Consider the following 24,372-nt stretch of genomic DNA (forward strand, 5'->3'; position numbering starts at 1 on the left):
CCGGGAGGCAGAGCTTGCAGTGAGCCGAGATCGCGTCACTGCACTCTAGCCTGGGTGACAAAGTGAGACTCCATCTCCAAAAAAAAAAAAAAAAAAAAGAAATTCTGTATTTGAGGATTTCACATCTGTAAGGCATTTTATCTCAGAGAGTGAGTACGTAAGAGTTTAAGCATGTGTCCGTATGATTGAAAGATCCAAGTTCAGTCATGGTGGGCAGGGAAAGGAGGTATTTGAGTATTCTTCAGCGCCCGTGGGATGCCAGATTTAGAAAAAATGAAAATAAAAAATGTCCAATTACATTTGAATTTCCAATAAACAACTAACTTTTAAATGTAGTATGTTACATTCAATATTTGAGACATGTTTATACTTAAAATTTTTCACTCTTTATCTGGAATTAAATTTAACTGAACATCCTGTACTTTTTCTGGTCAACCTACCCTAGGGGCTAATCCATAGGGCGTCCTTGAGCCAGGCTCAGAGAATACTTCTTTGGGGCCATCCTTGATAAGCCAAGAACTAGAACTGAGCTAAAATGAGAAAGTCTGAATTAAGTCCTTGGTTGTATACATACATCTTTTTTAAGTGTTTCATCATCTGCTTGGGCCTTTTGTCTTTGATTGAAAGTCGCTATAAACTGTGCCTGAATACCACAGCGTTAATCACAAGCCTCCTGAAGTATTTTCATATTGTGTGTAATAAATGCCCATATACTTAAGATGTAAAGTAAGAACTACTCACCACAATATTTAGTTAAAATTACAAAGGGAGTACAAATTAAGCCATCATTTTGTTAAGGTGTATATTATAAGTCTTATTTAATTTCCTCATGTTCTTATGTGTATGTTTGTGTAACTGTTGTGTCAAGACTTTCACTGATAAAGTATTTCAATTAGCTGCTAAAAGAATACATTGAAGGAGTTACAACTGATGTACATTTGGGCTAAATACCTATAATCAGAGTTGCTTCTCACCTGAGTCCCTCTTACTGATGTTATGTAACAAGCGGTCCTGATTGCTAGCAATAACTTGCTTAACATGTTCACATTTGTGTGATAATCACATAAAAAATAAAATGACTCACTAGTACTTCAAAAAAGAAACTGATACTAGGTGTAGGCTAGATATGTTATGTGGTCACTTTATCATATCTGAAAGCCTCATTCCTAAATCACTAGGATTTTTCAGACTCTTGTCACAGGACTGATTTGAGACCAGCTGAGAGATGAAATTTGTGGGGGATGAGGGAAGCAATGAGAGAAACTGGTGAATGGAAGGCAGGGAATCACCACTTCATGCTCACCTACCCCCATGCTTCCTGGGTAACCAGAGCTTATCACCTAGGTATAGTCTTATGGCCAAAAAGGACTAAAATGAACTGGAAAGTCAGGGAAGTCATAGTAGTAATGAGCTTTGGTGCAGAGATGTACGGGGAAGTAAAGTCCTCCTCATCTACCAAGGGCCTTTTATGTCCTTGTGTGGCTCCTGTGATGATTATATCACTCTTTAACAGTCTTCTAACATTATAGTCATGAAATCATCATAAACATTTTTCCTCACAAATTATTTATTATCTACCACCTTCTTTCAAAACTTCCTGATTTCACTTTATGGAAGAGACCAGAGAATTCTCAAGATCTAATTCTATCCCACAACCTTTCTATAAATCACTTTAATGTGATGTTCTAGAAAATTTATGGGACACATCTTTGTTAAATAAAAGAGGCATTTACTTGGTAAGGCAGCCAATTTCTCTTATTCATTGATCAGCATGAGACCTTTATTTAAAGCTTTTTGTGTGTGTATGACAGGGTCTTGCTCTATTACCCAGGCTGGAGTGCAGTGGCCCGGTCATGGCTCACTGCAGACTCCACCTCCTGGGCTCAAACAATCCTCCTGCCTCCACCTCCCGTATAACTAGAACTACAGACGCATGCCCCCACGCCCCACTAATGTTTTGATTTCTTGTAGAAACAGGGTCTTACTTTGTTGCCCAGGCTGGTCTCTAATTCCTGGGCTCAAGTGATTCTCCCACCTTGGCTTCCCAAAGTGCTGGAATTACAGGTGCGAGCCACCATGCCCAGCCTATTTAAAGCTTTAGGAAGAAAAGTTTCACATTGCTCAACCTCATGACTTAAGCAGGTCAACTCAAGGTATGGGTAAATCATGCCTTTCCTACCACATCATCATGGGAAACCTGAAGTGGCCACTCTCACAGCCTTGCCTATAGGATGCTAAAAAAATGAAACATCCGAAATTATTCCCATATCTTACATGTGTCCTGTTTATAAGAAATTTCAGGCTGGGTGCCATGGCTCACGCCTGTAATCCCAACACTTTGGGAGGCCGAGGTAGGCAGATCATCTGAAGTCAGGAGTTCGAGACCAGTCTGGCCAGCATGGCAATACCCCATCTCTACTAAAAATACCAAAAAACAAAACAAAACAAAAAATTAGCCAGGTGAGGTGGCACATGCCTGTAGTCCCAGCTACTTGGGAGGCTGAGGCAGGAGAATCACGTGAATCCAGCAGGCAGAGGTTGCAGTGAACTGAGATCGCACCACTGCACTCCAGCCCAGGTGACAAGAGGGAGACTCTGTCTCAAACAAAACAAAACAAAAACCCAGAAATTCCATCTCTCAGAATTTTGTGAAGAATATCTATTCTTTCTCCTAGCTCTGCTCAAAATCATCTCCATGAGATAGTGGATTTATGAATGTGGTAAGAAAAATTCAGTGGACTCTAAGAAAATTTCTTTATCCTGTTCGGAGCCTCCCTTGTCCAGTCCCATGTAATGTTCTTTATCCCAGATAAATGTAGCCAAGCACTTCCAAACACCTCGGGAAATGCAGAGGTTGAAGAGGGGGAAATCTTATTTTACTATGTAAGTTTTGAATATGCTATTTTTGACTAGATAACACAATCACATGGCCCAAGAATTAAAATGACATTAAAACATATACATTGAAAAGCTGTATTATGTTCCCTTTTCCTATCCACCCCACTAATCCCTGATGCCCCCTATAGGTTAACACTTGCCCTGTGTTCCTCCGGGCTCTTCCAATGTTTTTATGTATATACAAGCATTAATGCATATTTTTATTTCCTAGATTTCTTACACAAAAAGCAACATATACCATACATCTTCTGCAGCTTGATTGCTCATATAAAATATAACCCAAAGATCACTCCATGTCAGTATATAGGACTCATAAAATGTCCTTGTTGACAGGGTGTTTCTTACCTCTTCACATAACATGCAATGCTGCAGTGAACAACTTGTCTATAAGTCCTTTTGTATGTCTGTAGGATAAATTTCCAGAATTGAGACTTCATAGAATTTTTTAATTAAATACCTCTGTTCTAACGCTTCTCAGAGTGGCTTGCGTTTGTTAGTGCTTCCTCCTCACTATGGTATACACTTCTGAAGGCATGAACTGTGTTTTATGCATTTTTGCACCCACAGGGGCTACCATAGTGCCTAGCATGTTAATGCTAAATACAAACCAAACTTCTAGTGTAACTGCAACCCTGAGAACATTCAAGTAACCCCTCAACGTAAAGGCTGCGATCTAGGTGTAGATTAAGAGGCACTTCCCAGTTTCTATTTCAAGATGAAAACAGGACTTATAAAGATAAAAGTATTGAATAAGGAGTCAAAGTTTCAAGGATGAGGCTGTCTCTTCAAATCAGGGAACTGGGTCAATGTCGGGCAAATTTTCTGGGTTAATCACGCAGAGACAAACTAAGTGGTAAAATAGAGAGGAAGCCTAGAGAACTCCTGCCTGCTGATGAGCAGCCACAGGTGACTGAGAATAGCACTTCCCTAAAAGCCAGGATGAGCTATGGAGAAAAGGTAAATGCATACGTGGATTAGAATCTGAGCAGAGATGGACAGTGTGCGCAGAAAGCGAGGCTGCAGATGGTGCTAATGTAGCTGCTTCTCCACTCTCATGACAGCCTGTGGGAATGGCTCCTGGTTTTGCTCTTCAGCCCCCAACCGTGTCAGGAAGGCTTCTAGGAAGTGGCCTTGGTGAAAACTCAAGCCCAGTCCTAAACTGATGGCAGCCATACTTCCCTAGCTATTTCTCTCCCCATCCCAGTGCTGCTCCTCCCAGCCACAGCTGCTATTCCAAGCACATAGGCCATAGGAGGATTCTTTCTTTCCACGAGATGATCACTAAGCCTCCCAGCTGCCACTGAACTCTGTTTAGCCAAGTTTGAAGACATGGACTAGAAGGCAGATGTGTCACACACAGAACTCGTTTCAGTGCTTGTCAAAATCCTCACCTCTCAAAAATTGTCAGTGAAAAATGAATGGTTACAACTTCTTATGTCAATAATGTGGCAATATAATTCAAAAATTGTAAATGTGTTTTTATCTAGCAATTCTACTTCAAGGAATTGATTCTGCAAGTACACTTATAGAAGAACAAAAAAAAACTATACATACATTTGCTGAAGTATTATTTGTAAAAGCAAAGAAATTAAATAGAAATTACCTACATATCTATCAACATGGTAGTGGTTATATATATAATACTATATTATGTAATATCTTTTGCAGCTCTAGAAGAATGAGATAAACCCATGTGTAGGGCATGGAGCAACAGTCACATACACTGAGGTGAATAAAAACAAGCTTAAAATAGTAAATATATTGTATGATTTTATTTGTGATTTAAAAGATGATGTGCTTGCATATGAATTTTTAAAAATTAGTAAAAATATATGAGAGACTATTAAGGCCACCACTGGGGAATGGGATTGAGGAGACTAGGGGAAAAGAAAGGAACAACTTTTTATTTTTTTAACTTCATATCCTTTTTGTATTGCCTTTGAGAATTAAAAAGTTCACTTGCAGCCCACATATTATTTCTAAGATTCCTGTGGTATGTAGATTATGTAGGATTTGGTGATTTTCTTTTTTTTTTTTTTGAGACAGGGTCTCATTCTGTCACCAAGGCTGCAGTGCAGTGGCATGATCACAGCCTGCTGCAACCTAGACGTCTGAGGCTCAGGAGATCCTCCCACTTCAGACTCCCAGGTGGCTGGACTACAGGTGTGTGCCACCATGCCTGGCTAAGGGTCATACTATGTTGCCCAAGCTGGTCTTGAACTCCTGGGCTCAAGCGACTTGCCCGCCTCGGCCTCTTAAAGTTTTGAGATTACAGTTATGCGTCATTATGCCCAGCTCTAGTGATTGTTTTTGGTCTTTTTTTCCCCCCGAGACAGAGTTTCGCTCTTGTTGCCCAGGCTGGAGTGCAATGGTGCGATCTCCGCTCACTGCAACCTCCGCCTCCCGGGTTCAAGCAATTCTCCTATCTCAGCCTCCTGAGTAGCTGGGATTACAAGCGCCTGCCACCATGCCCAGCTAATTTTTGTATTTTTAATAGAGATGGGGCTTTACTTCGCTGGCCAGGCTGGTCTTGAACTCCTGACCTCAGGTGATCTGCCCACCTTGGCCTACCAAAGTGCTAGGATTACAGGCGTGAGTCACTGTACCTGGCCCCTGGTGATGATTTTTTAATCAGAATAGCTATCACTTTAAAAAAAAAAAAAGAAAAAAAAAAACTTTTAAAAGGTTCTTCTTGGCTGCGTAAAACATCTGTGGTTGACCTTAATTGAGGTTCACAGAACCAACTTCAGCTTTGTGGGCATATACTCAAAACCCGACTCACACAGAAAGCCTAGTATAATTTTCTATGATTAAAAAATCAATGTGTTGAGTCTTCAGACTATTGATTAGGTTGTCAACAATTTTAGTAACACCCTTGACCACCCATAAACTTCCATTTGTCACTTACCTGAACATATCTTTTAAAGAATGCTTTTTGGTTCTTATGTTGCATTTCCTGCAAAATCTCCCATGCAGTGGACTTATTAATCATGAAAAAATTTTGTCATATTTTACAAGGTCAGAGAGAAGTAAAGAAGAAAAGATGATCCCATATTATGTAAGTGTCCTGTTGCTAAAGAAAACACTGCTCAGGGCAGACTTACACAAAGTGGTAGATTCTGATACTGGGTTTTCAAATCCTGATAATTGGAGCCATTCAGTCAGTCTCTGTGCCTGATCCTGAATAAAAAGAACCTGAGACGAAAAGCAAGAAGATGAGAAAATGTTCAGACAATAAAAAGCATTTGGCAGATGCAATTGGCAGTAGACTCAACATACATTCTCTTGAGGCAAAGCTTTAATGAAGAAGCTCAAATGTAGCAGAATATTGTTTGGAACATCAATTTCCAGGTCACCTACCTTCTCCAAGACTTTCTGTTGCTAAGATGATTATGTCTTTGGTTACCGTAATTTAACAAAGTTTTCTAGTATCAAAAAGTTTTAGCAATTTGCCTTTCTGCAATGCAGGGGAAAAAAAGCTGTAGGATGTGCAATGTTTATTCAATTGCCTTGTTGTATTATTGCTCTTCTTTCTGGAATAGTATTTTGGGTTTGCAAATGTAGAGAAACCTACATTTTCCTGGTATAGACCTGTGATGACAGGTCTACCATATAAGCGAATAGACAGATATATCAAGCAAGTTGATAATTCATCTTGCTGTAATTAACCAAATATAGTTTATGGAAGTGATTTAAGCCCAAAATTCACAAACAACCTCATGAAATTTTCAGAAACAATGTATACTTTTGGGGTTAGCCTCAAAACCTTTGAGAGCTTCCACTTCACAGCTAAATGCTAAAGCACAATAATCATGGGAATAAGACAAAGGGAGATTAAATGATCAGCAAATGAGGAAGAAACAAAGAGAAAAATAGAGAAAGCAGTGATGTAGCTATAACAAGAGCCTTACATGCCTAGTTCACTTATTCTCAGACAATTCATCTTCTACAATAATAAAAATTGACTGTAGCCTTCCAAGAAAAGTTGCTTCTTCAAAATGAATAGGTTCTAAGTATGTTTGGTAATTTAATTTCAAATAGATGTGTTGGTATAATTTGGGTTTTAAGGCACTAGCCCTCAATATTTAGATCTTGGTCTCCAGAAATAAATTACCTTGACAACTGACATGAAGGCCAATCAATGTATACTGACCCCAATTATTGGAATGGTATGAATGAATGTATATTTTTAAACTCAATTATCCAGGTAACTTGCACATAAATATAACAAACCAAAGACCACAGGGTGGGATACTGCCTCAACTTCATTTTAGTACAGATTGTTTTCTCCTTTGAACCACTAATCAACTTTACTATATGCAGTTTCTACAATACAGGCCTATTTGCCTCAACATCTTAGCATCATAGTATCCTCTCATCAGAATATTGGTTAGGTTCCCTAGTGTGAATCACTTATCCAGTTGCTTGCCTGATTATTCACATGTTTTTGAGATTTGTGAAATGTAGCAGATAAACAGGTTTATGCTGTGTGCAACTTGGAGGGCAGCCAATGTCTGTCTGCCTATACTGTATATTTACTCTCCTTCCTCAATCTCTCTCTCATACAGAGAAGCTGTATTTTAAGACTAAAATCAGGGTAGAATGCAATCCAGTAATGTCACTGCAGAAAACAGCAGGTGCTCATCCACTCATTTGCAGTGATTCTTGCAGTGAGGAAAGTGAATCAATGATTCATCTAATGGACAAAGAAACGCCACAGTGAACATTTGGAAAAATCAAATGAGGAAAAGGAACATTCTCTTACAAAGGTGGGCTCTGATTTTGGAAAGCAAAACCTCCCACATGAAAATCAGGAAGTTTGTTGTGTTCTGGTTGTAACTGTAGTAAGCAATGGCATGTTCCCTCTCTCCCTGCTTCCTCTGTTTTATTGCTTTTGTGTTGCACTTCTAAAATAAATATCAATAAATCATTGCAGTTAGATACTCTAATATAGACAGAAATGTACTTGACTCCCTACAGTCATTACAATTGGAGGGGACTCTGATTAGGATGCTTTACTTAATTAAGTGATATCGTCTAAAGAGAGTTCTTCCCTCCATTTTCTGTTTAACAGTCTCACAAAACACCAACAGAGGAAATTCATTCTGTTGTTTGCTTTTCTTATTGTAAATGGTTTCTCCTCATTCATATTTTGCAGAAGATGATGTCATGTTGATGAAATGGCTAATAAGCCAAAGACTATGGTTACACACAGAGTCTTGTTCAAATCAGCCCAGGCTACACAGACTGAAAACATTTTCTCCCCATCTCAAAAACGTGTTTTTAAATTTATTTTTACAGCATCTGTAACCTAAAATTAAGAAAATCCAAAAGAAAGTCTTTTCTGAAAAATCACATTTCACCTAGTTTATGTATGGTTCAGCAGAGACCTTAAAAATCTGTTTATTTGAGAAAACAGAAAAAAAAATGGGCAAATAGTAAACAATCCTTATGCATTAAATGTTATTTGTGAGGCACTTTGATTTTACTGAAAGAAGTCATTAAATTTGGATTGCCAATACAAATATGATTATATATGTTTTCCAAATAAAATGTTATTATGTTGTAACTGAACTCATCCATTTATTGTTTGTTTACCTAGTGCTCAAATGCATGTTTTATTCATAGATGTCTGGGAGAAAAAAATTTTGCTTGATAATCACACCAAGCATATTTAACAAAAGCGATTCTCCTTTTATTAGTGAACAGGTTTAAGCAGAATGATTTCATTTTTTTCTCCATTTAGTTAATTCAGACTTGCAGGATCCTTAGCTTACAGCTTTTGTTTCTCCTCCCACGGCCTTTTATGCCTTTAATGTATGCATGCCTATCCACTGATGGGAAAATATCATTTCCTGAAACTCTTCCTTTTTCCATTCTTGACTATTCTCTCCGTTGATTTCTAGCTTTGGTTAGTTTTCACTAGTCAGTTCTGTCAAATCGCTGTATGTACAAGACAGATAAATTGAAGCCAAGCAAATAGTTAATTATCCTGTTGAAAAATTTAAACTCTGTCTCCTTAGAGTGAATTGGAATTCTAATTTGCTCATTCCTTTAAAAATAAATAATATATTTATATATTTAAAGCAATTAAAAAGTGTATAGGATAGAAAGTCATAAAGTGAAGATTTATTAATATCTATGAAATTTTTTATTGCCAAAACATTTTAACAAAATTTTTGCAACTTTAACAAATTAACAATTGCCTTGTATTGAATTTAGCAACTTTATTTCTGTCTATTAAAAAGCAACATTAAATGTAAACACTCTCTTAAATGAACTCAACCAACTTACAATAGATTATTTGCACCTTAATACAACATGCAGCTAAAAGCAATTAATAAACTGTAAAATTTAAATACATGTCTCAAGATATAAAAGTGAATATTCATGAATCACATGCAAGGGGTTTATAATTAATTGCTAAATTATTAAAAGAACATTTTATAACACAGCTAGAAATCTGAATTATTTGAATTATTTAATAGCTTGGTCATTAATCAAACAAAATAATAATAGCAACAATAATACATAATTGCCAAATGAGTTAATTAATGTTGTTTGACTCTAAGATTTTGTCTTGTCTTGTTTTAACTGGGTACCATCCTGCATAAAAATGTTTCCTTAAGCAGGATACATTCTGAAGTTACATAATTTTTCTTAATTAGGAAGTTAAGAAAATCACAGAAGAATAGTAAAACAATGTGCCTGCTCGACATGTTATCCAAAGTGAATTCCAGAAATTGTTCATAATTGCTTCTGTTATTTTTAAAAGATGTTCTTTATTAAAAATTAGCCTCACATTAGTTTTAAAGTTCGTTAAATGTTAGTTTTTGCCCCCTGGTTTTGATAATTTTAACAACTAAAAGCTTAGTCAGCCTACTATCTGTTAAGCAAACTTCTTTATAGATTTTGTTTAAGCTCTTCATTTTAAAAGGTGCCTTTGTCCTGAAACTAAACATATGACATTCCTGTCCCCTAAGAAAATTTTTGAGAAATTGAATAACAGCAAATAAATCTGATAGAGAAGTTTTATCCCATTCCTGCTGTTTACTTATTTTAAAATAATTGTTTAAAGATAAAGAATGTGTCTTTTTTCTTAAGTCTTTAAGAAGAATGAGAACTGGGTCTAATAAAGCACTACTGAAGTTAGAATAGCCGCTGAATTATTATCTGGCAGAAGAATGTGAGTTCTATTTTGCCTGAACCAATTATCTTTATCAAATGACTTTTCTACCTAAATTGTTTGCTTAAGATATTATAGATAAGCAGAGTTATTGTAATATGCATTTTAGGCCATTATTATTTAAATTCCTATAAATCAAACTGGTGTAACAGAGCCAATTTCAGGTTATTTGTTGAAACTGCTTTTCTTTGGAGCAGTTAACATTTGGGGCTAATGCTTCAATCCTAATGGGCAAATATATCAAATGTTTAAAATATAAACACAAATATTATTGCCTTTAAAAGGCTAGTTAGTAAGAAAAAGATTTACATCCTAACATGGGCTTTTTTCTGTGTTTGTAAGATGAGTGCTCTAAATAAAGTATTTGTCATCAAAGCTGTCTCTGTAAATTAGTAGAAAGAGTAACTTTTCTAAAGAGAACCTAGCTAAGAGACACCTCCTGCAATGGAAGTAGATCAAATCTGTTCAAAGAAAAGGACAAAGAACAAAGTTTATTTGCTAGCGTGAAGACAGTTTCTTGAAACTATTTTTTTTTTTCCTACGGAAACCAGAGTGTTCAAGAAAGACAATATTTAGCAATGGGCTTTTGGGGGTTGGGAGGAGAAAAACATCTTGTGTGATGTAAAGGGAGAAAACATATAGACCACAACGAAATAAACAAACATTTTCTTTTGGCAAGAGATGACTGCAGAGTTTGAAGAGTAAATTACTTCCATCAGCAAGTTGTACCTTATAAATTTAGAAGAATGGATCATCAACTCATTTGGAAGATAATTCTCTTTTTAATAGCAACAGTTTCACAGCTAGTTTTGTCTCTAAAAACGATACCTGCTAGACATCCATAAATTAGCTTTTAAGAGGAAGCAAAACTTGATGACAAACTATTGTCAAGTTGTATATATTTCTGATTCAAGTTAAACATATTTTTAACAAACTGTTTTGTGAATCTGTTTTGAAGCACTTCAGCGGCCCAGAGGGAGCTCTACCTTTAATATATAGACAAGGTTACAAAGACTCTCAAAAAAAAAAAAAGAAAAAAGAAAAAAAGAAAAAAAAAGTAAGATGCAGGGAAGAAAAAAAAGGAAACAAATGTCTATAAGGAACAAATTATGAACTTAACAAAAATATGACAAAATCTATACAATATTTTTTCCTAGTAGAACAATTTGTGAGTATAATAAATGAAACTAAAGCAAAACTTTTCTGGGTTGAACCAGGCATTGAATAAATTGTAGAAACAGAATAGTGTTAAATACTGCATATTCGTTTAAAACATTTATGATGTAGATGTTAATGCAGTTAATTTAGTTCAGTGTTCTGTTAATATGAAAACAGCTATAATGTAGTGCTTCATTATTTATAGTGTACTAATTAATCATTCATAATATGATGGTTTACCCAAGAAAAGCTCAGTTATCTTTCATAAGTACAACAGCCATATATAAAACATGTAATAAAACAAATTCATGCCCTAAATATTATTCTTAAAAATCAGTATTTTTCTCAGGTTCAAGTACAGATAAAATTAAAACAAAACAAAAAAGGTAACTAAGATTATCCCCCTTAAAATGCAAATAGAACAGCCTTTGCAGATTTTCAAGATCTTATTTTCATAACAGTAACTTGAAAATAATTATTAGAAAGCACAGTTAAAAAGCATCATATATTTTTGATGAGTCAAATATTTATTTCCAGTCCTTTTTGCATCAAGACTGTGGGAAATGTGTATTATGAAGATCAGATGGTGCACTGATGTGAGAAATGTTGCAAAGCATCCTGTTGATTGGTTCTAATTAACTGCAATGCTCTTGTGTTCTCAGTTTTAGCCGGCATACACCACACAATGCCTTTTATTTTGCTTTGAATGGATTTTTACTTAAAAACAGCTGATCTCAGTAACCACAGTATTTTGGGATTTTTTATTTTTGTGAATTTCCCTGCAATGTTTTCTTTTCAATTTTAAAAGACAAATTTGAAAATATTTCTAAATCATAAAGTATAACCAGTTGAATTACCAGCACTCGTGAGGTCTTCCACATGTATTTTGCATGTTCTGTAGTATGTGACTATATTCTCAAACTACATTTCAATCCCTCTTTAAAAGTTATATATCTGAGCAGTGGTTTAAGCAGAAAATTCTGAAAAGCAATTTAGAACACACTGCTAATTTTTTATTTTTGTAATCAGACTGTTAAGTAGAACAGAGCTAAAACCTGGGACCATGAGCAAGGAATGAGAAGGATTCCAGAATAAAAGTATTAAATAAAATTCTTTGCACTCACCTTTCTCTGATGACTTAAACTCAAGCAGCTCTGACAGAGAGGTCATGAATTTTCATCAACTTCACACATGTCATACATTTAAAAACATTTTGATTTGCCCTGGGACCCCTGTATGTCTCTGAAGCATAGTAATAGTGCTGGGATGTTTTCTAGGTACAAACCCTATAAACTCCCAGGGCTCTAGAAGATATATTACTAATGTAAACAGGCCCTTAAGTGGAAAAAAAATTAAATAACAGGATATTTCCAAAGAAATGCAGAATTTAAAATAAGGAGGCTATTTTTTAGAAGCAGCACACTTTCTATGATTTTAAGGGTCACAACTGTATCCATACACTAGCCTTTTGAGAACATGCAGTTATTTGTCTTGAGAGATAGAATCATTTTGGACAGGAAAATCTATAATCTAAAAATTAGAGCTAAATCATTCATTAGCCTAGTAGACCTTAAAAGTGATTAAATGGTCGTCTTTTTGTTCATGTAAGGATAAAATGTGACTCGTGAGCAGTCCAGTGTTTCAAAATGGCTACCAACACCCTTACTCTTTCCAGGAGAAAGGCTAACTGTATAAAGTGGAGTACAGTCAACACAGAGTTTTACCCCACATAACACCTCTAAAAGTTATCTTCCAAATATTTCTGTCCCTCTTAAAATTGTAAAAGAAAAAAAAAATCATTAAGATGGAGTAAGAAACATTAGGAGAGATTAATAAGTGCAAACAAAGCTGCCAATATACAATAATATAAATAAAGTGCCATTACAAATAATTTACATTGTGCTCCTCATTTTACAACTGAGGAAATGGAGGCTAAAAGAGGTAAAGTGACTTTCCCAAGGTCTTACAAAGACGAAGGTGTAAAGTTAAACTACAGGCAATTCTTGAGTCCTGGTAATACTGTTTCTACAATACTACAAAGTCTTTCTTTTGTTTAATACAGTAACAAAAATGTCCTCAGGTGGTGTCAGTCGTATAATTAAGCAAAACAAGTATGTATGTAAAAGGTATGTGCAGGTCTTACCAAATTAATTGGCCATCTTTACCCAGTGTGAAGTCTTTTTCTTTAAAAAGATGTTTCTTTGGAGAATATCTTTACGCCTTCATTCTTGCCAGGCTTTGAGGATTCATATTTATTTGATGGAAGGTGGTTCTCTTTAGCACACTTACACCAAGCAGGCAGGTGAAAACAATCACCAGATAGTCTCACTGTCACTAGTTTGCCCCATTTCCATTCCATTCTTCACTCTGCTGACTGGCTGGCCTTTCTAAAATGCACATCTGATTATGTTTGAGTTTTTTTCATTGGCTTTCCATCTGCTACATAAGATAAAATCTACACTTCTTAGGCTGGCATTCAGGGCTCTTTGAAATGTTTAGCCTGTACCACCCCTTCAGTTTCACTTCTAACACTCTCCTCACATTTTATGTTGTGGCAATGCAAACTAGGTATGATTCCCTGAACATGATATTCCTTCTCATTGCCCCTGGGCCTTTGTGCATGCTGTTCCCTCCACCTGCAATGTCTGATAAAACCCTACTCCTCCTTGAAGAGTGAGCTCAAGCACCACCTTTTCTCCTCCTGCCAAACATAAATACTTCTGGAATTCCACGGCATCTTGCACAGACCTCACATTGGTCCACCCATTGCATTGAACTGTAAGTGTCTATTTACATGCCTGTTTCTCCACACACATTATCTTTGAGGTTAAAGACATATCTTTCCCTCCATGCCTACTACTTTGCCTGGTGTAAACACTGAGTGGATGTTTACTGACTAAATAAATGGATCAGTGTAAAGAGACCACCAATTTTGTTTTCTTGTCACAAAATCTGTAAGCCTTGGGGTGATATCCCCCAGCTCTTTTTTATGGGTCTAAAATGGGTGCACATGACAAAAGAATATTTTTACCAACCTCTTTTTAAGGTTTCTGTTATATTAACCATTGCCTACAAGTACACTTTTTAAATCACTCTTGCTTTATAGTGAATTGACTTGACTTTGGCATCAAGTTGGTAGTGAAATATGAATTGATATCTTCGTGTGAACGAAGAGGAGAATTCTCAGGTAAACAGTGGGCCACTGTTGTTCCAGATGTTAAAAAAGAGAATTGCCTTTTACGGCTCCATTTCTTATTAGGAACACAAGTTAAAGGATAACCTGCAACCCATTAAGACTGTAAATGCACATTTAGGTATAAACATGAAGTGGCATCAGAATTTTTATGCCAAGTGAGTGCTTTAAAAGAGAATTTTTGTTTTGTTTTGTTTTGTTTTTTTACTAGAGGCAGGGTCCCAGGCTACCATGCATTGGCTATTCACAGGTGTGATCACAGTGCACTTCAGACTTTAACTCCCAGGCTCAAGCAATCCTCCTGCCTCGCCTCAGCCTCCCAAGTGGCTGGGACTACAGGGGTGTGCCACCATGACTGGCTGAGAATTTTTAGTTTAAACTAATGGAACTTAGATTTCAGATTTAGCTTATTTGAGGTTCAATTGCTATTTGACTCTGTCCAGTCTTCCGCATTTTGCTGAACAGACACTGCCAATGATACAAATGTCTTCTAAAGGAGCCTGCTCAGCTGAAGCCAGGGATGCCCTTGATACAAAAACACACGCTTTCCACTTGCAATGATACCCTCATATTTACTGGTAAAATAATTTGCATTTAAAATTAAAAAGATTTTGCCAGCATATTCTTCCTCTGACATGTAGATAATCTTAAACCAGGCCCCCAAGTTAATGAAGAAATGCTTCAGTTGTTTAGGTTACTATAAGGCACAGGGCATCTCAATCCTGAAGCCACTTCCAATCTTATGATCCCCCCTGTCCAACTCCACGACATTGGCTCCATTGTGCCCCAAGGCAATAGCCCCAACTCACATGTGAGGAATGTTTACCAAGGGACAGCAATTAGGAGGACAGTAATAGTAGACATTGCTCTTGTGTGATGAGTTCCCCTTGGTCATCAGATCACCTTCTACAGAGCAGCCCTATGTGGCATTATCATTAACAATTAACACTAGTTTTTAAATTCTTTTCTGGTCGATGAAAAGAAATTGTCAATTCCCACCTTTACTGCCTACAGAAGGATAGGATTTGTGACCCCCTCATCATTTTAGAAGACAGTTACCCTTTAGAATCTTAAAGGTCTTGAATGGTGGGTGTGTTATGGAAAGCTGAAGTCTGGAATGTAGAAAGAGATGAACTCTAAGGATTTTCCAAGTTATTGTTAGAATTTATTTTGTGTTGTATCTGGGATTTTGTTTGTTCGAAACAGCACAGCATCACCTCACATAGTTTTAATTTGTGTAGCCAGAGAAATATAAAAGACTCCTCTCTTACTAACTAACAAAGAATTGGCCCTCTTTTCTGTCATTTTGAATCAAACTGATCTAGACTTTCAATAATGTTTGTTTACATAAAAAGAAGAAAAATGCTAATAATACTTCATTATCTTTACATTTTGTGTATCAGAAAGGATTACAACAAGAGAAGTACTGAAAAATATTTTCCAACTTCCTTGATTCAGAAAGTATTTACTGAGCAAATATTATGTGCCAGGCTCTATAAGAAGGTACTAACTATCTGATTTACAGCAGATAAAGAGAGAAAGAATATGGTTGTTTACAGCTCTAAATTTAAGAATGTAAAATGTGACCACCTATCAAATCACATAGTCTTGGAATTTCCTTCTGTCTACTGTCTCTCCACTCTCATAAAAGAAAAAGCTTTATTCTTATTCATTAGGATAAGTTTCAACTTTCTAACTTAATAAGAAAAAGTATATCTGTGTCTCCAACTTGGGTGGGGCCATTTGAAGTTCTTCGTAAAGATGTAAAAAAAATGGGCTTTGGTTTTCTTATAGGTCTGAAATGAATCCATTACATTAAAATGATTTTTAGTAGCAAGAGCAAGTAATGATTTGTATTATAAGCTAATAAAATGGGGGGTTAGGCATATTTGTACAATAAGGTCTTTTTAAATTCACTTGTATAGACATTCCCTCTCATTCCTGCTTAAATGAACTTGGAAGATTGTTCCTCATTCAGTATTGTTTAAATTACAAGGCACAAATCTGTCATCTGATTTTAAAATATTTTTCTCCCTTGGTAATGTAGATGACTAATGTCTATCTTTATTCTTCAAAGAATATGATAATGTGATAACATAATTTGGGGAAAAATTAGTTTTTTAATATCTCACATCTAAAGACCCCTTGGCATATTAGAAAATATAATATTCTTCTAAAAATACATTTTGCTAGCCATCCTGGCCACTCATACTTCAATAAATTGTGCCTTTCTTTTCTGTTCAAAAAGTGCCACGAGGCCTCTCATACAAGCCAGTCCCCTTCATTGATGAAACCAGCCTACTTTCCATGGTACCTAATAATAAGTGTTACGGCTTTGCCTTTAGTGGTGGTAGTTCATTTTAGATCCCCAAACCACTTCCAATGTAAGAGTATGAGAAAAGAGCCTATCTACCAACAAAGGGAACCCAAGATGTCTTGTCTCAGCCTTACGATTCTTTTATGTTACATCCCAGATTTTACATCCTCAAGAACACAACGCTAATATTTGAGAGAGATGTGTTTTGCTTTTACAATGCCCCTGTATGCAAGATACCTGCTTGTTTTAATTTGAGGAAGAAAAGAACTATGTTTATCTAATTTCAATTTCACATTATTCTGAAAGTTGAGTACCTGAATCTTATCCATGTAGTAATAATTTCTCTATTAGTATAATTGTTAAAAGCCAGAAGTTTGCTCTGTGAAAAAAAGTGATAGTCCTCCAAATTTCATTGAAAGCTCTTGATTTTTTCCCCTTATTACTGTCTGATAAGGGAAACTCTTCCTGATTTTTGTTCCCTATTAGTAATGAGAATCCTACTTCTATTTGTGACAGTTTTCAAAACTGGAACTATCAAGTAATGCACTTAAACTTACTTTCCAAGGAAACTGAGTGAGAGCTCCTATACCTAAGTTACCTCTTATCATTCCCCTCCTTGCCCTTCCCAGAGTGAATTCCCCCAGTGATTTATTATATGAGATAGCAGACTTAGAGATGGGGCCGACTGGTGGACCTGCCCACTGCCACTGGTTTTCCTCGTACCTTTTAGATGCTCCCACAGGATTTCATGAGTGATTCACTCCTCTCCATGTCTCCTGGCAGCTAAATGGGAATATTGGAGAGCTGCCAGAAGGGTAGGTAGCCAACCTGCTTGCCCTTAATTGTGCCTGCCAGCTTTTTAATAACAGAAGTAGGGTCAAGTAAGTGAAATCACGAACTGAGGAGAGTATTCTGAGAATGCAAAGGCAGTTAATGTCCTTCCTCAGATGGCTGGCAACCCTTGGCAGAGTAATCTATGATTTGTGGCACCTGACCCTTCCACTGTGACTGTTATCTGTGTATTCACTAGAAACATATTTACAGAATCTCTCCATTAGCACAGATGCCTTGTGTGTGATTACCCAATTGTCATGGTCACACTAGGGTTTTGATACAGTTCCTATTCACGAATGAAAAACTGCACTAAACTGCACACAGGATTGGTTTGTAGCAGGAATCCTCAATCAATAGACCAAGACTTCTCCTGGTAGATCTCAAAGAGATTATTACACCATGGCCTTGCTCCCCTTCCTCTCTAAAACTGCTTTCCCACCTCCCCACCATCCAATCTCAAGACAGAACCTCTCTCATTTATTCCCTTGAATTCTTAAAGATTCTTAATAAAGTTAAGAGTAACTAGCTATAAGAACGATCTAAAGAGGTGGATCTGTTTTTAAGCAGACTGCACCTCAGAAAGTATTGGAAGAGAGGACTCCCTGCTTAAATCAGTTACAGTAGCTCTTCATTTACATAGTACTTAGTCTCAGCAAAGTATTTCCTCCTCAAAATTTTTTAGTCAGGAATACAGATAGAGATAGCTTGCAGGCTGACTTTATTCTTACGGAATTAAATACAAAGAATTTTTTAAAAATATCTTCTTTGAGTCAAGTGACCATGAGAGCACCTGTTATTTAAAAGTTTATTAAGTAGTTTAAAAAGCGGTGTCTCCCTCTTCCCCCTTCAACAATAAATGGCATTGAAGTCCTCCGTTTCTCTTGTTAAATCCTGCAGTTCGCTCGCTCATGAATATTAACTGAGAAAGGTGAAGCAGTAATTTAGGGAATCGAATCAAACTCACTACGAGCAAATAAGTGGTCCTGAATCAAAATGGAATAAACGATAACCCAAAGTCATTGTCAAGTCTCCCAGATGAAGAGATGTTCTGGGTAAATAAAAGTGACAAAGTCGTACCACCTAAACAAATGTAGAAAATAGATGCCACAGATCAAGAAATACTACTAAGGTGACCTGACTTGACAGCAATTGCAGGCAGCTTCTGAGAACTGCATCGGGGTTAAACGACAGAGATCCTGACGACCTGGGCGACAGGCCCTGTGCCGCCCGGCAGGAGGCTGCGCCCAGAATCCTGGGCTTTGGGCCTCTGGGGCCCAGCGAGGAGATGAAGAAGTCAAGTCTCCAGCTCTCCGGAGGTGAGACGGCCGCCGGGCCAGTGCTGGCTCAGAGGAAGACCCTGCCAAAAAGAGCGCTCGCCCCCACCCCTAGAGCCGACCCTGCGCAGTAGGGCCGCAGCAGGTCCGCGCGGGTAGCTCTGCAGGCGCGGGCGGGAGGCTACCGGAACACACGCTGAGGTCAGGCTGACCACGCCGCCCCCTCAGTCGCCGTATGGGGGGCTGGCGGCCAGCGCCTTAGAAGCGCCTGCTCTGCCGCAGGAAGAAAGACGCCCGACTGGCGCCCACTGCCCAAACCCACGCGGGGGCCAGTCAGCCAGTGGGCCGGGGCGGGAAAGCTCCGCGCGGCAGCGGGACATAGGATCGCCATCCGGGCCCTGGGCGACGGCTGGAGCTTGGGCGCCCCTCCAGTTGGACGTCATCTCCACGCGGTTCTTCCCAAGCGCCGCGAATTCAGCCCCCTGTGAAGATGCTTTGGCGAGCAACAGGGGGAAAAAAGGAGTCACTTAAATAGGAGAAGGAAGGGGGTGGTCATGAGGACTTGGAGGAAACCACACGGAAAAGAAATCCCCATCACTACCAAAAGCATTTCTAAGAAGTCCTAAGGTTTTATGCCTGGAGATTTCACTTTAAAAGCTGGAAAAAAATTATTCCACTGCTTTTAATTGAAGTAAACAAAGTGCAACAAATCCTAACTCAAATATGATTGCAGTGAGATTAGGGTCTAATTGCTTAGGGTTCAGGTGGAATCTGCGGGCTAAATCCTACAGGGCCAATCTGAATTTCACAATCATTCTGTCAAAAGGAGAGCGATGAGAGCCCACACGCTTCCTAACAAGTCATTTTTAACAGTTACAAGCTTCGCACAAAGACCACACAGGGCGTCTAAGAGATGCAAATCTAATCCCTGGTCATTCTACAGGCCTTCAACAAAGATGTGCTAAACCCTAATAGAAAAGAAATCAGTTCTCTGTCACCAGCCCCTGGTAAAATCTATTAGAGAATGGACAGAGCCGCATCTACAGCAGTTGCTGCAAAGGTTAAGGACAAGTACAAATAAGAGGGACCCAGTTTTGTTTTCCGTGTGAAATATCGGGAGAAGCTAACCCCCAAAGAGTGACGGGATTCGATCCGTGGCTTCGCATTCATTTGAATGCTAGAAAAAATAAACACACATTAAGACTTTTGAAGGCTCTGTTTCTGAATTCAAGAGAGATGAAACAAATTCGCCCAAAAGATGGAAATCTTTGCCTCGGAAATTATCGGAGAATATTAACCGGGAGGGACGGGAGCGCGCAGGTCGCCGAGGAAGGACGCGGGTGTCGCCCCTTGCTTTGGGGTGACAGAGCTGGGCTCAGGAGCTGGCCAAGCTGACTTCGCGAGGTGGCGCCTGGGCCTTTCCGGGGAAAGCCCCGACGGCGGAGCCGCGGCTGGGAGGGGACTCAAATGCTGGCGGCCTCTAGGCTGGGGCCGAGCAGAGGGTGTCGACCGCATGAAGTCTGGGCTGCCGCCTTCCCACCCAGACTAGCCGGTGCTGGGCCGCGGTCCCTCTCAGCTACCTCGGTTGCCCGCCTCGGGGCCCATGGAGAGGGTTCTGTGCCTCCCAGGCAGGGAAGCGTCTTGATGTGCACCCCGGCGTTCACCAAGCAAATAAGGGCCTCGTTCACACAGTCGGTGTCATACTGGGCATTAAAAGGGTTGTGTTGCAGCTAAAATATCTCACAGTGTGTTGAACCTCATAAAAAGGAGTACCCGGATTCCAAGCCCCTCGAAGTCCCCAAGCAGCCTGGAGGGTGGGGGGCGGGGGACTCCCCTCTCCTTCTCTCCACGCTGAGCCACCGGGCAAGCCCAGGCCTCCTCCTGCGCCGGGGTCCCGGGGCTCTGAAACTGCGAGAGCCCTGCGGAGCCCGGCCAGCGGGGCAGGGGGTGGGGGCTGGGGGCGGGGACCTGGGGGGTGCAGCCCAGCCAGAACCTGCGGCCTAGCCTGATCACGGGGAGCCGGGATCCGCCTTCCATCCTGGGAAACGACTCGGGTTACGGAAGCGGGGTGGGTTCCGCTTGGAGTTCCCAGGCAGCTGAGGCTCCCTCCAAGTGACGCCTTTGTCCAGGCCGCGCTCGCGGAGAATAAAGGGGGCGCTGTCCAACCGCAGGGTCGGGGAAAACCAAGGGGCTCTTTTTCTAAAATGCCCTCTCCAAACTACAGGGAGGAGGAATGGGACACGTGTGCAGAAAAAGAGTTTTGCCTGTCTCCACAGAAGTTTCTAGAAGCTATTTCCTCTCCCCTTGGCCTTGCCCTCTGCCCCCAGGTTCCCTTGAATCTGTTCCTCCACAGGGTACAGAACCCGGCGCTGTCCAGGGTGGAGGAGCAGGTTGGGGTTCGGCAGGCGAACTCCTGGTCCTGACCCCTGGACTCCCCAGCCTTTTAATTTGCTCTGGCAGGACAGTTCCCCTTCTTAAAGCCTGGAAGAAGGGAAGGCCAGCTTTTCTAGGTTTTGCCCCTCAGCTCAGAGACAGACTGCCATACACACATCTGCTTCCTCCTTATCCCTCTCTATGCCCCTCCAGGGGAGGCATATGCCTTGGGTCCCGGCTGTACTCATTCTTCCCCATCTACTGACATTAATTGAATTTCTCCAGGCTGCGGCTTCTCTTTGCTTCCATCATTTTTCTCCCTAGTCCTCTGATAGGCTGACCTTGGCTGTTCTCTGGTCTTCTTACTCCCCAACTGGTCTCCCATATGGACCTTACTGGCTTTCATTCTTTATTACTTAGCCCATCCACTTTCTCTACTTTTCCTTTTAGTACTGACATTAGGATAAACATTGCCGAATTACCTATAAAGTAGGACTGCAGCCATGACTGGAATTGGACAAGAAAGCAAAGAAAACATAGGCATTGCAATAAAGAAATGGAAAATAGGGAAGGATGAAGAAACAGATGAAAAGTAGATAATAAAGTCGCACCAGGCTGTAAAAACAAGAATAAGATGTTTGATACTTCTGCACATGATCTTGGGGTAATAATGAGGGTCTCACACACCTACACTTGGGAGGCAGAAGGGGTCTCCCTGAGAAGGGCAGGCTGAAGTTTCTTCTCTCTGACCAGGATTGCACCTGAAGATTTGGGTTAGCGAGCGCCTGTGCATCCTGGGCCTGGGAGGGTGTGAAGGGATCAACACAAATCACAACCACTTCTAGAAATAGTCATGTGGGCAATATATCTCTATGGGGCTATCAGATGACTGCAACTTCCTGTCCTGGATCTCTGCTGCTTTTGGGCACCACATTCCTGTCCACCCAGCCACGCCTGGTCTGAGGCTGTGTCCTCAGTCATGGGAGCCTGTTTCCCTTTCCCCTAGCAGACTAGGTCCTGTGGGTCCCAGCATCCCCCTCACCTCCTGCCAGTTATAGGAGTTCTGTCCTCCCAGTTTGCAGAACCAGGGAGCTTGTGGGAGGCCTTACCTCCACTGCCACCCCCACCTCACCCCAGGGCAGATTAGTGCCTCTGGGTCACTCTCAGTTATCCACAGGATGGGTTCCAGAGACGAAAGAAAAAATCTAGAATTTATAGCTGGGGGTGGAAGGCGCAATGAAGGAGGTATAGGGAGGAAGAATGAAATATTTAACTCTTTGGGGTTCTTGCCATTTGGCCCCTATTAAAGAGAACCCTGGGGCTTTTAGAATGAGTTTTGCAGGAAATTGAACAAGCAGGGCCATGAGCTGTAAAGAATCCCACCTCCATCCCCCGACATACACACATCTTATCTATTGGTTCTTCTGAGATCTTCCCAGAAGCAAAAATGCTTTACAAGGATATCCAAAAACACAGCACCTGCCTACGAGGCACCACTTTGAAGAGGCTGATAAATTACCCCCCTTTGAAATAAAAATGGAATTAGCATTAAGCACATACTATTATTAGCTTGAGTTTCAGTCTCCTAGAAAATTCGTTAGATGTTGATATCTGGGCAGAGACGGAATCTCTCTTTTCCTTAAGAAAATTTACCAGGGAAACAGCAGTACCTCGCTGGCTTTGTTTGGTTTCGTTTATTTGTACAAAGAAAGATTGTGCGTTAAGAGCTTTTTTTTAAAGCCCTACAAGTTGGAGTTTGCATCATCGTCGTTACCTAGTGAACTAATATTTGTATATTCTGGGATCTAAATTCCCGTGAAGTTTCTACTCTTCCGCACACCAGACTTGCCGCTGTGATCTCCAGGAGGGGTTGGGGGCCGCGTCCGCAGGGGGCGCGCGGCCGAGGCTGTTCCCAGCGCGGGAACTGGAGGAAGAACCTGGGCGGGGGCGGGGCGGGGCGGGGCGCGGGGACGTGGGGACGCGGGGACGCGGGGACGCGGGGCGGGCGGGGGCCGAGAGCCAGGCTGCCGGCTGGGTGTCTGGAGAGAGGCCGCGGGTGGGCGGGGTAAGGACTGGGACTGGGGAGACTGAGAGGTGGGGGGTGCGGGAAGGATGAGGCTGCGGGGCCGGAAACTAAGCGCCTGGGACAGCTGCTTCTCTTGGTCCTGGAAATCAAACTTTCGCAGCGAGAGACCCTAAGACAGCTCGCGATTTCAAGTGCCCACACTTCTAGTTTAGACACTTGGCAACCCATTTGGAACAGCCGGGCCGCGAGGGGCCCCCAGGTCTTTGGCGGCGTCGTTGGGAGGTCGCAAAGTTGTCCCTGGGCTTCCCTGAAGGCCCCGCAGACTCCCTGCCAGTCCCGGCCACACCCAGCCAGGGATTCGCAGCTCCAGCCTGAGAATGTTAACCCCGGCAACCCCTTCTGGCGGCCATTCCCTTAAAAACCAATTCAATTTTTCTATCAAGTTTTCTACCCAATGGGTAGACTCTTCATTAAATGACTGTTAACCAGTACCGAGGAGAAGCACAATCAACAAGGTTCCTCTGTCACCTTTCTTGCCGGTTTTTTCCTCCCAACCATGGAGTCTCCATTTTCTAAGCAATTATATATTCAACAGTAATATTCCGTTTAAAATACGTCGGGACCGAAGACTGATGCCCAAGGTCTGAAGCTGGAAGAAAATATTTAGTGCTTGCCTACAGATTCTGTCACCCATCATCTGCTCGGAATGCGCTCGGTATCTTTCAGCGTGTCCGGCTCTTATGATTGCAAATGGCCCTGTTTTCAAATGGAAATAAGACTTGCAAACTGATTATGTGTATTGAATCAGAATCACTAGCTAGATCCTCTTGTTTAAAATGTATTGAAAAAAGGATGATGGCTGCAGACCTCTGTAACCAGCTCTGTCTCTTCTCTGGGAGGTCGATCTATTTTGCAACTTTTTGCCATTTGAGCGTGTTTCAGCCAGATAATTACATTGCCATTGTGTTACCGGCCCAAAGCTCAGACATGGTACACACACCACCTCCCAGCCGTCTCCCAGGCCCTTCCCTCTAGGATCACCCCCTAAACACCACAGGCACAGTATATACACAGTCATCCACCATCACCCCCACCTCCCCATCACTTTGACCT

At 40.4% G+C, this 24,372-nt stretch overlaps 1 non-coding gene across 8 annotated transcripts in view; it reads right to left on the bottom strand.

The window, feature by feature from the left end:
• Positions 1-24,372, bottom strand: part of LOC106999400 (uncharacterized) — a 40,439-nt gene that overhangs the window by 11,909 nt on the left and 4,158 nt on the right. For 5 of the 8 annotated variants that reach the window (XR_013396229.1, XR_013396236.1, XR_013396230.1 and 2 more), the window contains one exon: positions 6,003-6,093. The exons of 1 other annotated variant lie outside the window; for it this stretch is intronic. This is a non-coding gene — a transcript (uncharacterized LOC106999400). Of the gene's footprint in view, positions 1-5,984; positions 6,094-24,372 lie in introns of all 8 variants that reach the window. 2 more of the 8 variants (XR_013396233.1, XR_013396235.1) reach the window with 1 other exon arrangement.

The sequence above is a fragment of the Macaca mulatta genome, chromosome 7 (assembly GCF_049350105.2).
Source record: "Macaca mulatta isolate MMU2019108-1 chromosome 7, T2T-MMU8v2.0, whole genome shotgun sequence".
Classification (NCBI taxonomy): Eukaryota; Metazoa; Chordata; class Mammalia; order Primates; family Cercopithecidae; genus Macaca; species Macaca mulatta.